This window comes from Brachycentrus maculatus, unplaced genomic scaffold (genome assembly GCF_059751285.1).
Source record: "Brachycentrus maculatus isolate JH-2025_06_01 unplaced genomic scaffold, ASM5975128v1 h1tg000206l, whole genome shotgun sequence".
NCBI classification, from domain to species: Eukaryota; Metazoa; Arthropoda; class Insecta; order Trichoptera; family Brachycentridae; genus Brachycentrus; species Brachycentrus maculatus.
In genome coordinates, this window is record NW_028280957.1 from 1086501 (window position 1) to 1100000 (window position 13500).

The window sequence follows — 13500 nt, forward strand, 5'->3', positions numbered from 1 at the left end:
AAGTAACGATCAATATAAAACTGGGTCTAAACGACGCAGTGCTCTATGCACCATTGGGTGCAGATAAGGGTTAAAAGAAGAATACTTTGTAATAAGTAAATGTTATGAAAAGTACATCTACTGTGTTGAATTTAAGCTCATGTACTTGATATAGCTCTGCGCGTCCTTTTATACTTACAAACGCCATTTCGAGACATAAAGTTAGGCGATAAAAATAATGATCCTCTTTACTTTACACGCCTCTAAGTATCACCAGGAAAAGGGAGCCATACTGAGAATAATCCTGTTAATATAATCATAAGTGTCAGTGGTATATAGAAGACATAAAGGCATATTTGGTAATGAATTAGTACAGTGTTCTGAAAAACTTTTTCTGTTTAAGGTCGGCTATCGGCTAAATTAAGAATTAAAAGAGGTGCACCAATTTTTTTATACATAAAATTGATTTATTATTAAAATTAATAAAATCGGAAAACATGTATCGTTCACTCCTTTCAACAACGTCATTTATCAAAAATCGAAAATTTTCAGTTGTGCATGTTTTCGGAATGCCCAAAAAACTGTACCATATCCCAGCAAAAGCGGCATATTTTTCACTTAATATTTACCCGCTACAGGGCAGAAAGTGTTGTTTCTGCATTTTGAAGAAAATGTATTGTTTAATTATTTTTTAAATATACTAAATATTTTTCAAATAGAGAAATAAACATACATGTTTTACCTAAAAAGATCTGTTGCACAGTAAAAAGTTCTGTAAGTGTCTTGATATATATTTTTAATACATATTATTATATTTTTAAACTTTAAAAACGATCTCCTGAAAATTCAAGTTTTTTGAAATATGACGTTGTTGAAAGGAGTGAGCGATATAATATATGATATACGGAAATTGATTAGGCAATAGGTCGTAGAATCTATCGGATTTATTAGTCTATTATTTAGAAAATATGACAAGACGAATCGGATAAATAAATAAATTCCAAACTGTCCATCAAACCACCTCCCTTAGTTTTTCCCCCTACCTCCTTCCCAAAACTCCCTTCTTCCTTTGCCTTCCTTATTATTATCATCAATTTGTAATTTATGTTTTTTAAATGTTCAAGTACCATCTACCCTCTGATTGCAAACAGCTAAATATGGTTTCAAACGTTTTGACCAATATCATTAGTGTGTTTTCGGTTGATTCAAAGATATTGCTTTTCAGCAATAAGTACAACTCATGTTTAATATATAATATAAGCAATAAGTACAACTTGGCTAAGTTGACATTTTCAATAGCGGAAAATCTGTGTTGAAAAGTCGAATGGTGAGCAAATTTTCCTCTCAGGATCTTTAAAAACTATGCTTCTCTGCATTGTATGTATGTCCCTACTAGAATCAACATCACACACACACACACACACACACACACACACATTCCTTCATTTGCTAGATCTACACTAAATATTTTGTACTAATCTTTATGTTTCTGTGGTTAACTGTGGCTTGTTCAATGTTTATCTTTTAATTGTTTTTTTTTTACATATCGCTCACTCCTTTCAAGAACGTCATAAATCAAAAATCGTCAATTTTCAGTTGTGCATGTTTTCGGGATGCTCAAAAAATGTACTATATCCCAGCAAAAGAGGCATATTTTTAACTTAATATTTGCCCGCTACAGGGCAGAAAGTGCTGTTTTTGCATTTTGAATAAAAGGTATTGTTTAATTTTTTTTTTTTTAAAACTAAATATTTTTTAAATGGAGAATAAAACCTTCAGGTTTTACCTAAAAAGATCTGTTGAACAGTAAAAAGTTCAATAAGTGGCGTGATATTTATTTTTAAAACATTGTATTATATTTTTAAACTTTAAAAACGTTCTCCTGAAAAATCAAATTTTTTGATTTATGACATTCTTGAAAGGAGTGAGCGATATGTTGCTGTTGTTGACCCAAATAAATAAAAGAAATAAAAAAGTTATTTCTTTTCTGTAAATGAAGTATAAATAAATAAATAAATGAGCTATGTGGCGAATCTTGATTGATATATAAGATATTGAATCCATTGTATCTATTGTATTGTTGTATTTTTTGCATTGTTTTTAAGGAACTTTATGAATTTATTATAAACTAAACACATCCACTTTCTTTTTTAATACATATAAACTAAATATGCTAAAAATCTTTGTACATAATACGCAAGGAAAATTTTCTAGGGCAACTAATAAATTTAAAAAAAAACATATCTCGACGTATCGCCACTGCATCAATATACATTTTTTTTCATCCTTGATGAGATGTAAAAAAATAATATGAAAATAACTCCTGTAATTGGAGAGAATCCAGATTTTGTGAACAAGTATTTGGACACACTCAAACTGCATCAATACATTTTAAACACCATTTATTCAACAATGATTTGAGTGTGCGTATGTTGCTTTCGAAATGGGTGCTGCGTTTGCTCACACCGAACCAAAAACAGCAACGCGTTGACAATTCAAAGAGCTGTTTGGGACTGTTGTGTATAAATATTAATTTGGTGATTTTTTCTACAGATTTTGGAATCTACTTCCTCTATTGGACCAATCAACATCATATCATATAAGGTGAGACAATATTGATATATCAATAAAAATAGATAAATATATATATATATATATATATATATATACATATATATATATATATATATATATATATATATATATATATATATATATATATATATATATATATATATATATATATATATTTATATATATATACATATATTTATATATATATATATATATATATATTTATATATTTATATATATATATATATATATATATATATATATATATATATATATATATATATATATATATATATATATATATATATATATATATATATATAATATATATATATAAATATATATAAATATATTTATGTATATATATATATATATATATATATATATATATATATATATATATATATATATATATATACATAAATATATTTATATATATACATATATATATATATATATATATATATATATATATATATATATATATATATATATATATATATATATATATATATATATATATATATATATATATATATATATATATATATATATATATATATATATATATATATATATATATATATATATATATATATATATATATATATATATATATATATATATATATATATATATATATATATATATATATATATATACATATATTTATATATATACATATATATATATATATATATATATATATATATATATATATATATATATATATATATATATATATATATATATATATATATATATATATATATATATTTTTATATATATATATATATATATATATATATATATATATATATATATATATATATATATATATATATATATATATATATATATATATATATATATATATATATATATATATATATATATATATATATATATATATATATATATATATATATATATATATATATATATATATATATATATATATATATATATATATATATATATATATATATATATATATATATATATATATATATATATAGTCTTAGGTTCGGAGAATGCGCCGAAAACAATATTTAATTTCTGCTTAATTTTGGATATATAACCCAAAAACATAATTTGAAATTCCACCATCTGTTTCTATAAATAACAAATAAAAAATGTTATTTTTTATTTATTAATTATTTTTAGCTAAAAAATAAAATTATTCCTTTTTACATAAATGCTTCCAACCATCCGTGGAAAGTGTCCCACGTTTTGACAGATAAGAAGCATTGTACATATTGATTTTTTTCCGTTTCGCCATCGGGGGTAGTTTTCAGCGCTTCAGTAGGGTGGATTTCCACTTAATTTAACACTGGAACGGTGAATTCAGTCACTGATTCGATTTTCCACAGCGACTGAGAAGCAGGCGGAATCTAATAACCGCTCTCCATTTCACATTACGATTCATTCCTCTACAATTCTACAATTTGTGGTGCTAGGGGTATATCCCAGACTCTATTACATCACTACGCCACACGAGCACCTAATTATGCTGGTCTCGTATCCAAATATAGCGCAAAAAAGGTTTATGGTGATACAGGGTGACTTGAAACTGTAAGTCAATGCAGAAAAAGTGTGTTACATCATTTTTACTGTGTCCTAATACTTTATCACAAATCTGGATTATCTTTAATTATTATATTATTTTTTGATATGTCAACAGGGACGAAGAAGAATGTAGAAGTCAGGGTATTTATAGAGCTTATTACCTATGCTTTTGAATGGCTTATTACCTAGATTTCGAAATTCTTCCTTTTCTTTGATGAGATGTCAAAAAATAATATAAATAATACTCCTATAATTGGAGATAATCCAGATTTGTGAACAAGTATTTGGACACACTCAAAATGTTGCAAATAAATTATCTGGTCAAACTTTAAGCTTAAATGATAAAAATGAAAATGATATTTTCTGACGTTTCTCATGTGTGTGATTATAATCCAGGATTCGGACCTCACATACTAATAAAAAGAGTTTCTGCTCAACAAAATGCTTATTTTCATCTCACCAATAGATGTCTATAGTGATCATTTAAACCAGCCTATGACGGTCGTCAGCCCCGTCAATGCCCAGACTTCCATATTCTTCTTCATCTTTGATGAGATGTAAAAAATAATATCGTATATATCTATTAATTTCAACATCTCATCAAAGATGAAGAAGAATATGGAGGTCTGGGCATTTACGGGGCTGACGACCGTCATAGGCTGGTTTAAGTGATCACTTTACACACGTGTAACATTCACCAATTCTTCCCATTATTGACAACCACACTACTCAAATTCTTGGAAGTTCTATATATATGAACCAATTTAGAAACCTTGTTCTTGAATCACTAGAACTTCACTAGACATCTATTGTTGACGGTCGTCAGCCCCGTAAATGCCCAGACTTCCATATTCTTCCTCATCTTTGATGAGACGTTAAAAATAATATGAAAATAACTCCTGTAATTGTCAAAAAAAATTGTTAATTCTTGGTACCATCAACCCTTCGTTGTGGGTAAATCGGGTATCATAATTGTGTACTAGAAGATCTTTATATCTACAAAATGTATGGTCGAGAAGAAAGCTATATCATGACAATCATCTCTGCCTACCCCTGTAGAGAATTTGCGTAATGGTTGTTGTAGTAGTAGTAGTAATAATGCACCCTCTAAATGCTAAATGCTAAATTACTCATTTCCCGAATTGACTAAATTGTGCGAACTCCTTTGCGTTTAGTAAAGCAGTATATATACTCATGAAATTTCGAAGATATGTTGGCGAATTATGAATCAAGAAACCATTTTCTTGGAAATTCTGATTACTTATAAACTTTGGGGTAAAAAGTGTATGTTTTTCCAATAAAAAGCTATTTAAGGCACCGCCTTGAAAGTTTTCCATGTATAATTTTTATTATAAAAGAAAAACACATTGTTTTTTACCACTTGAGTCATATATATTTTATTTTAACGACTAGTCTAAATAGGTAGACAGGTCTAAATATATGTAATACTTAGACCTGAATATGGAAGCATAGCTTCCAAAATTAGTCGGTTAAATAAAAGAATAATAATCTTTATAAAATAAAACAACTTTATTTTAATCACTTTTTATTGATACACTTTACCCAACCGGTTTCGACAACAACCTTGTCATCATCAGGGTTTATGTACTAAATTCTAAAACATTGACATACTTACTTACTTAAAAACCGGTTGGATAAAGAGTACCAATAAAAAGTGGTTAAAACAAAGTTGTTTTTATTTTATTAAGTTTATAAAATGTGCCACAAAGTATCTGCGAAAAACATTCAAGAAAATTAATAAAACTCAAGTGGTAAAAAACGAGTGTTTTTCTTTTATAATTTCTTTATGTCTTACCACAAAGTGAATGCCGAAACATAAAACACATCGCTCACTCCTTTCAAGAACGTCATAAATTAAAAAAACTTGATTTTTCAGGAGAACGTGTTAAAAGTTTCAAAATATAATACAATGTATTAAAAATAAATAAAAAGCCACTTATTGAACTTTTTAGTATGCAACAGATCTTTTAAGGTAAAACCTGAAGGTTTTTTCTCCATTTTAAAAATATTAAGTATACTAAAAAAAAATGAACAATACCTTTTTTTCAAAATAGCAACACTTTCTGCCCTGTAGAGGGTAAATTTTAAGTTTAAAATATGCTTCTTTTGCTGGGATATAGTACATTTTCTGAGCATTCCGGAAACATGCACAACTGAAAATTAACGATTTTTGATTTATGACGTTCTTGAAAGGAGTGAGCGACATGTGTTAATGATCAAGAGAATTCTGCGTTTATATGATACAGTGCCCTATGCACCGTCGGGTGCGGATAAGTGTTTTATAAAAATTTACCTACTTGGGAATTTTTATTCGCTGAGAAGTAATTTTCTCGTAAAAGACACCACTTTTGAACAAAGATAAAAATTCACCAAGTCGGAAATCCTCAAAGGAAAGTTTATTTTTATTTTTTTATTATTTCCTTTTTAAATAAAGGAAGATCTGAGAATTTCGCATGGCTTCCTTTGTCCAGCTCGTAATAATCTGAGATCTTCCTCAAGTATGTACTTAAAAAGGATCGCGATATCTGCCGGCATGATTGAATTCAAAGACGCATTATAGAATAACATAGGTAACAAAGAATTTTATAATCAATAAAGATACTTCCTTTGTGAAGGAAAATATTACGAGTAAATCCAAATCATTGTATCTTCCTACCACATATTATAAAGGAACAGTATTCGATAAGTCGTAACTTAATTTTCTCCAAGCCTAGGTAGGTAATTTTACGTAACTCATTTTTTCCTAAAAACAGCGTTTTTTTATTAAAAAAATATTATATGGATTTGAAAAGAAAAGATTTATTGAATAGTTAGGAGTTAAAAAATAAATAATATGTAATTGAGATGTAACTTGGTTTTAAAATCACTATAAATATTTTATTATAACTTAATTATAATATCTACCGGTTAGCTTCGAAACCGGTAAACATCATTATAAAGTTAAAATAAAATATTTCTGGTGATTTTAAAACAAAGTTATATTTTAATTATAAAATGGAAATTCACAATTTTAGTGCTTCAAATATTTTTTTTCTGTAGAGTAAAAATAGTAGAAGGTAGAATAAAATAACACTAAGTTTATAGTTTTTTCCACATTAATTTAATTTAACCAGCAACCGGGTTTCGTCGTAACCGACATCATCAGGCTAGTGTGAGGCTAGACAATATTCCATGTTTAGCATGATTAGATATCGCTTACTCCTTTCAAGAACGTCATAAATCAAAAATCGACAATTTTGAGTTGTGCATGTTTTCGGAATGCGATTTTAAATGATATTTCGTTGTATCTGGAAATTCCACATTCTGAAAATTAAAAATTATACTGTATATGTATATATATATATATATATATATATATATATATATATATATATATATATATATATATATATATATATATATATATATATATATATATATATAAATATATTTATATTTATATATTTATTTATAATATATTCCCAAAAAAATGACATGTCGTTATCAACCATAAGTAGAATGGTGCATGGTACACGCTATCATTAAAAGAATTCACCATTTTACGGATCGTAATGCCTTGTATGTAAATACCCAGACTACCATTTTCTTCTTCATCTATGTTGAGATGCCAAAAAGTAATCCACTACTTCATCCAATCGCCCATTAACGTTGTCCACTCAAATTTTGTGTTGGAAAAATAGCAACTGGGTTTGACGGGTCGATATTGCCCGAGTAGATACATCTAACGTGATGTTATTTTTCATGAATGTGTTATTTTCAGTATTCGCTGAAAACCACCCCTAAGCGCTGTGTGACTCAGGGGGGTATTATTGAATCGCTCAAATGTTGATTATATAAGAAATTAGATACACAAACATTGTTTGATAATTTTGTTTCGACATCAAAATTACCGAGCGAAGCGTGCTTTGTGACTGACTGTAATTTAATTGGGTCGTTAGCGAGATTTTTTTTATACGAGGTATTCCTTTGACAAAAAACTAGGAAATTTGTGTATTTTCTAAGCTTTCGACCTGTAATAGTTTGGTCTAGTGTCGGGTTGTGGTCCCGTGGGTAGTGTCGCGGACTCTTAAGTCAGAGTTTTTCGGTTCGAACCCACACTACCATAATTTGATACCTTATTTCTAATGATGAGCTAAATAACCAACTAAATTTAACTTTGAGTCTACTTTTAAAAATGTTCATAATATGGTATATATGCACCTCTGAAATTTCTTTATTTGGTAGGTGTACCTTGAATAGAAAATGTTTGTCAAACAATTGTCTAGATACATACACTGATACACTGATATATATTTATATATATATATATATATATATATATATATATATATATATATATATATATATATATATATATATATATATATATATATATATATATATATATATATATATATATATATATATATATTCTCTTATACATTTTTAAATGATGTAAATAAACGTCTCTTCACGGGCTAAGTGAGGCGTTCTAGAAAATAATATAATTTTGTAAAAAATTATATTACAGTATTGTATTGGAATAAAATGAAATAAAAAATAAAAAAATTAATAAGATTCTCGGTTCCCTTTTCAATGTTTAGTTCAAAGCTTTGATAATAAATATGGAGAACAAAATCAAAGCAAGACTCCCTATACTATCGTCTTTTTTTCAGTGATTATTTTCCTGAAACTGAAAGTTATTCAGTATTCAGGCCGCAGGGAGTGTTGGGTTCACACGGTCATGTTTTATCTTGTCTTGTCCCATTTATTTTATCGGCCGATCTAGAATTATCTTAGCCTTCGATAAAAGAAATACTATATGGCGGACTGAACCAAATATCCTCTACATTTTGAGTATGTCCAAATACTTGTTCAAAAAGCTGTATAATCCTCAATAAGAAATACATTTTGACTCTCAAATGTTATAAATAAATTAAGTATTCAAATTAAAAGCTTAAATACAAATGAAAATGATATTTTCTAGCTTTTAATAGTGAATATAGTTTTTCTAGTGAATATAATACAGGATTCGGACTTCACATACAAATGGAAGAGTTTCTACTTAATAAAAAGCTTCTCACATGCCACGTCTCTAGTGAAGTCAAGTTAATTCAAGCAATATGTTTTGAATTTGAACAATATATATAGAAGTTCCAAGAATTTGAGTAGTGTGTTGTGTTGTGCATGTTTAAAACCTCGGCTCGTAACGCATGTTTGTGCTGATACCTTTAGTGCATGTTGGTCATCGGGTCGACCAAAAATCGCATGTGTTAAACATTTCGTTTAGTTGTGTATGTATTTTGTCAGTGTGTAAATAGTGCTATGGTAGTGAAGGGTAGTATTGTTTGCATGCTATGGTAGTGATTGTCCTGACGAAGAGACGAGTACGTCTCGAAACCGGTAGACATAAAAATCTCGGTGAGTGGTTATATAATAATATAATAAATAATAAAACCCTTACCGCGTCCCAATGGTGCATAGGGCACTGCTTCATATAAACGCAGTGTTATCTCGATCGTTTACACATGAAGGAAAGGTGATCAGCCCTCCACTTCAGGTACCAGTCCAGTGTAATATTGAATAAATATTAGAGTGAAAAAATCTCTTATATTTATTAAACCCCCCTGGAAATTGAACCCGGGACCTCCAGAACGGTAGCCGAGCATGCTGACCATTACACTACGGAGGCGGACGATAGTAATATTATTAATATTTTTGTAAAAAAATAAAAGAAGTGTGTTGTCAATCACGGGTAAAATTAGCAAATATTAAAAACATGGGTGCAAAGTGATCACTTAACCAAACCTATGACGGTCGTAAGCCCTGGAAATGCCCAGACTTCCATATTCTTCTTCATCTATGTTGAGATTTCAAAATGTCAATGTTTTTGAGAGAGACAATGAACTGAGTGTAAATGTAAAAGGGGAACAGATAGATAATTTCGTATAAACCCAAATGGATAGCATGTTTTTAAGGGATGGAAAAATTGATAATGGTGAAGAGAATAGAGAGAATGCTAGGAACAGAGAACAGTGACATTTGTTTTAGTAAAACATTTTTTAAAAAATTGGTCTGGTTGTTTGTGATGTATTTTTCACATTTACCTTCCCTATCCTTACTATCCTACCTGCAGACAAGACTCAAATAGAGGCTTTGCGGGTTATTCCTTAAAAAAATAAAATAAAAGCCTTGCAGCGAAAGTGATACTGGCAGTATGCAACGGATTTCTGGTACCAGCACTTCTGTATGAAAGTATGGAGTTGGTAAAAGATGGACGAATGTAGACTGAATGCAGTCGAAATGCGATCTCTTATATTAAATGTGAAAATATTCTCGTCATATTGTTTTCATGAGATCTAAAACAAAGCATTTCAATAATAAACATTAAAATATTCATGTCCGCCTCCGTAGTGTAATGGTCAGCACGCTCGGCTGCCGTTCTAGAGGTCCCGGGTTCGATTCCCAAGGGGGGTAAAATAAATATAAGTGATTTTTTCACTGTAATATTTATTCAATATTACCCTGGACTGGTACCTGAAGCGGAGGGCTAATCACCTTTCCTTCATGTGTAAAACGATCAAGATAACACTTCGTTTATATGACGCAGTGCCCTATGCACCATTGGGGTGCGGATAAGGGTTTTATTATTATTATTTTAAAATATTCATTTATTATTAGAAGAAAGAGTTTATTTTTTTAACTTACAATACTAATTATTAACTTATGTGTTTTTTCAATCTTCCTCAGTTTTTAGTGCCCTATGCATCATTAGGTGTATATGAGAATTAAAATGAGAAAAATCACTACCCTACCTCAAATGTCCATCCGTCTCATCTCACCCCAAGTGTCTAAACTGACCCGTCTCGACCCTTTTCCAAACTAACCCCACCTTCTCCTATGATCAGAATTGGATACATTGTTTAGTGAAATTTACTAAGGCAAACATGCAAAGGTGTCGTGTTAAATTAAGGGTGAAAATCCCTTGTCGATAACCAATCGCTTAGAGCGCCCGGCGATACATCCACGCGGTGTGCCGTGACGCGAATGTGGGTCATAATGGAGGGGTATTTCTATCGGTTACATCTTTTACGTGTACGCTAAATCATCTTGCTTCCTGGAAAATGTATTTACGGCTGTTTTATTATATATTAATTTCCGATACAGGTTTTTTTTTATCGATTAGAGTAGATTGGGGTAGGTGTACTACAAAAATGATTTTTAAATATGATATTCATAAAAGCAATACTATTATTTTTTAACATCTCAAGAAAAATGTAGAAGAATATGTAGGTCTAGGCATCTACGGGGCTGACGACCGTCATGCTGGTTTAAGTGATCACTTTACACACGTGTAACATTCACCAATTTTACCCATTATTGACAACCACACTACTCAAATTCTTGGAAGTTCTATACATACATTAGTTCCATCTTCTTCATCTTTAATGAGATGTCAAAAGATAATATGAAAAATAACTCCTATAGTTAGATATAATCCAGATTTGAACAAGTATTTGGACACACTTTAAATGTTGTAGTTAGAATTTGATTATAATTTATATTTCAAGCACTAACTTTGTGATTTTCCATTTTATAATTAAAATGTAACTTCGTTTTAAAATCACTTTATATATTTTATTATAACTTAATTGTAATGTTTACTGGTTTTGATAAAGAAGCTTGGAAACCGGTAGACATTAATATTTATGGTGATTTTAAAACAAAGTTACATTTTAATTACGGAATCTTATCGTTATCAAGACTGATCAATACTAATAATAATAAATAATAAAACCCTTATCCGCACCCCAATGGTGCATAGGGCACTGCGTCATATAAACGAAGTGTCATCTTGATGGTTTACACATGAAGGAAAGGTGATCAGCCCTCCGCTTCAGGTACCAGTCCAGGGTAATATTGAATAAATATGACAGTGAAAAAATCACATATATTTATTTTACCCCCCTTGGGAATCGAACCCGGGACCTCCAGAACGGTAGCCGAGCGTGCTGACCATTACACTACGGAGGCGGACAATACTAATCAGTATAAATCAGTATTGATAACGAAGCGGTTTGATTCGAAACCGGTAGACATTATAATTAAGTTATAATTAAATATTCATAATGATTTTAAAACAAAGTAACATTTCATTTACGGAATTTTATCGTTATTAAGACTGATCAATACTAATCAGTATAAATCAGTATTGATAACGAAGCGGTTTGCTTCGAAACCGGTAGACATTATAATTAAGTTATAATTAAATATTTATAGTGATTTTAAAACAATGTTACATTTCAATTACGGAATTTTATCGTTATCAAGACTGATCAATACTAATCAGTATAAATCAGTATTGATAACGAAGCGGTTTGATTCGAAACCGGTAGACATTATAATTAAGATATAATTAAATATTTATAATGATTTTAAAACAAAGTAACATTTTATTTACGGAATTTTATCCTTATCAAGACTGATTAATACTAATCAGTATAAATTAGTATTAATAACGAAGCGGTTTGATTCGAAACCGGTAGACATTATAATTAAGTTATAATTAAATATTTATAATGATTTTAAAACGAAGTAACATTTTATTTACGGAATTTTATCGTTATCAAGACTGATTAATACTAATCGGTATAAATTAGTATTGATAACGAAGCGGTTTGATTCGAAACCGGTAGACATTATAATTAAAAATTTATAGTGATTTTAAAACAAAGTTACATTTTAATTATAGAATTTAATTATTATTTTATCAATTTATTAGAGGTACAGAAGTTTTGGAGAAAAAAAAACCTGGGTTCATTTAAAAGAAAATTGGGTACAAGGGTTGTAAAGGAGAGAAATCTTGTTTTATTTGCATCCCTCTCGTAATGAAGGAATGTCGTGTTACATTTTTCAGGTTACATCCAATAAGCTCTCCCGAAACATGAAATAAGGGAGGTGTGCGCGAGGGAAGCGGGAATTTATGGCGCGCGGTTAGGGAGGGGATGATGGAAGGGAAAATCCAATTCCAGGTTTGGTAATTGAAAATAAAATGCAAAAAAAAAACAAGTGTACCCACCTTAAAACAGGACATTTTGAGTGTCTGAAAATACTTCACAAATCTAGGTTTTCTCCAATATATTACTCTAATTATAAAACTAACTAACTAACTAACCATCACGCCGCTTCGCCGCAGGGGTAGGCAGAGAGAATAGAGCGCCGCACCACTCTGTCCTTGCAAACATTCTTCGCCTCCTCCACGTTCATGCATCTCCTCATACATACCCGCCGATTGTTATGACTCCTAACCTGACCACTTTCAAGTATTTGGCATACTTGATCGTGCCATGTTTTTCTCTAATTATTATAAGCTTTATC

The 13500-nt window shown here is 29.4% G+C and overlaps 1 long non-coding RNA gene across 1 annotated transcript in view; it reads left to right on the forward strand.

Moving 5' to 3' along the window:
- Positions 1 to 13500, forward strand: part of LOC148307159 (uncharacterized) — a 78647-nt gene that overhangs the window by 55227 nt on the left and 9920 nt on the right. The window contains exon 2 of the long non-coding RNA XR_015837892.1: positions 2533 to 2583. This is a non-coding gene — a long non-coding RNA (uncharacterized LOC148307159). The remainder of the gene's footprint in view (positions 1 to 2532; positions 2584 to 13500) is intronic.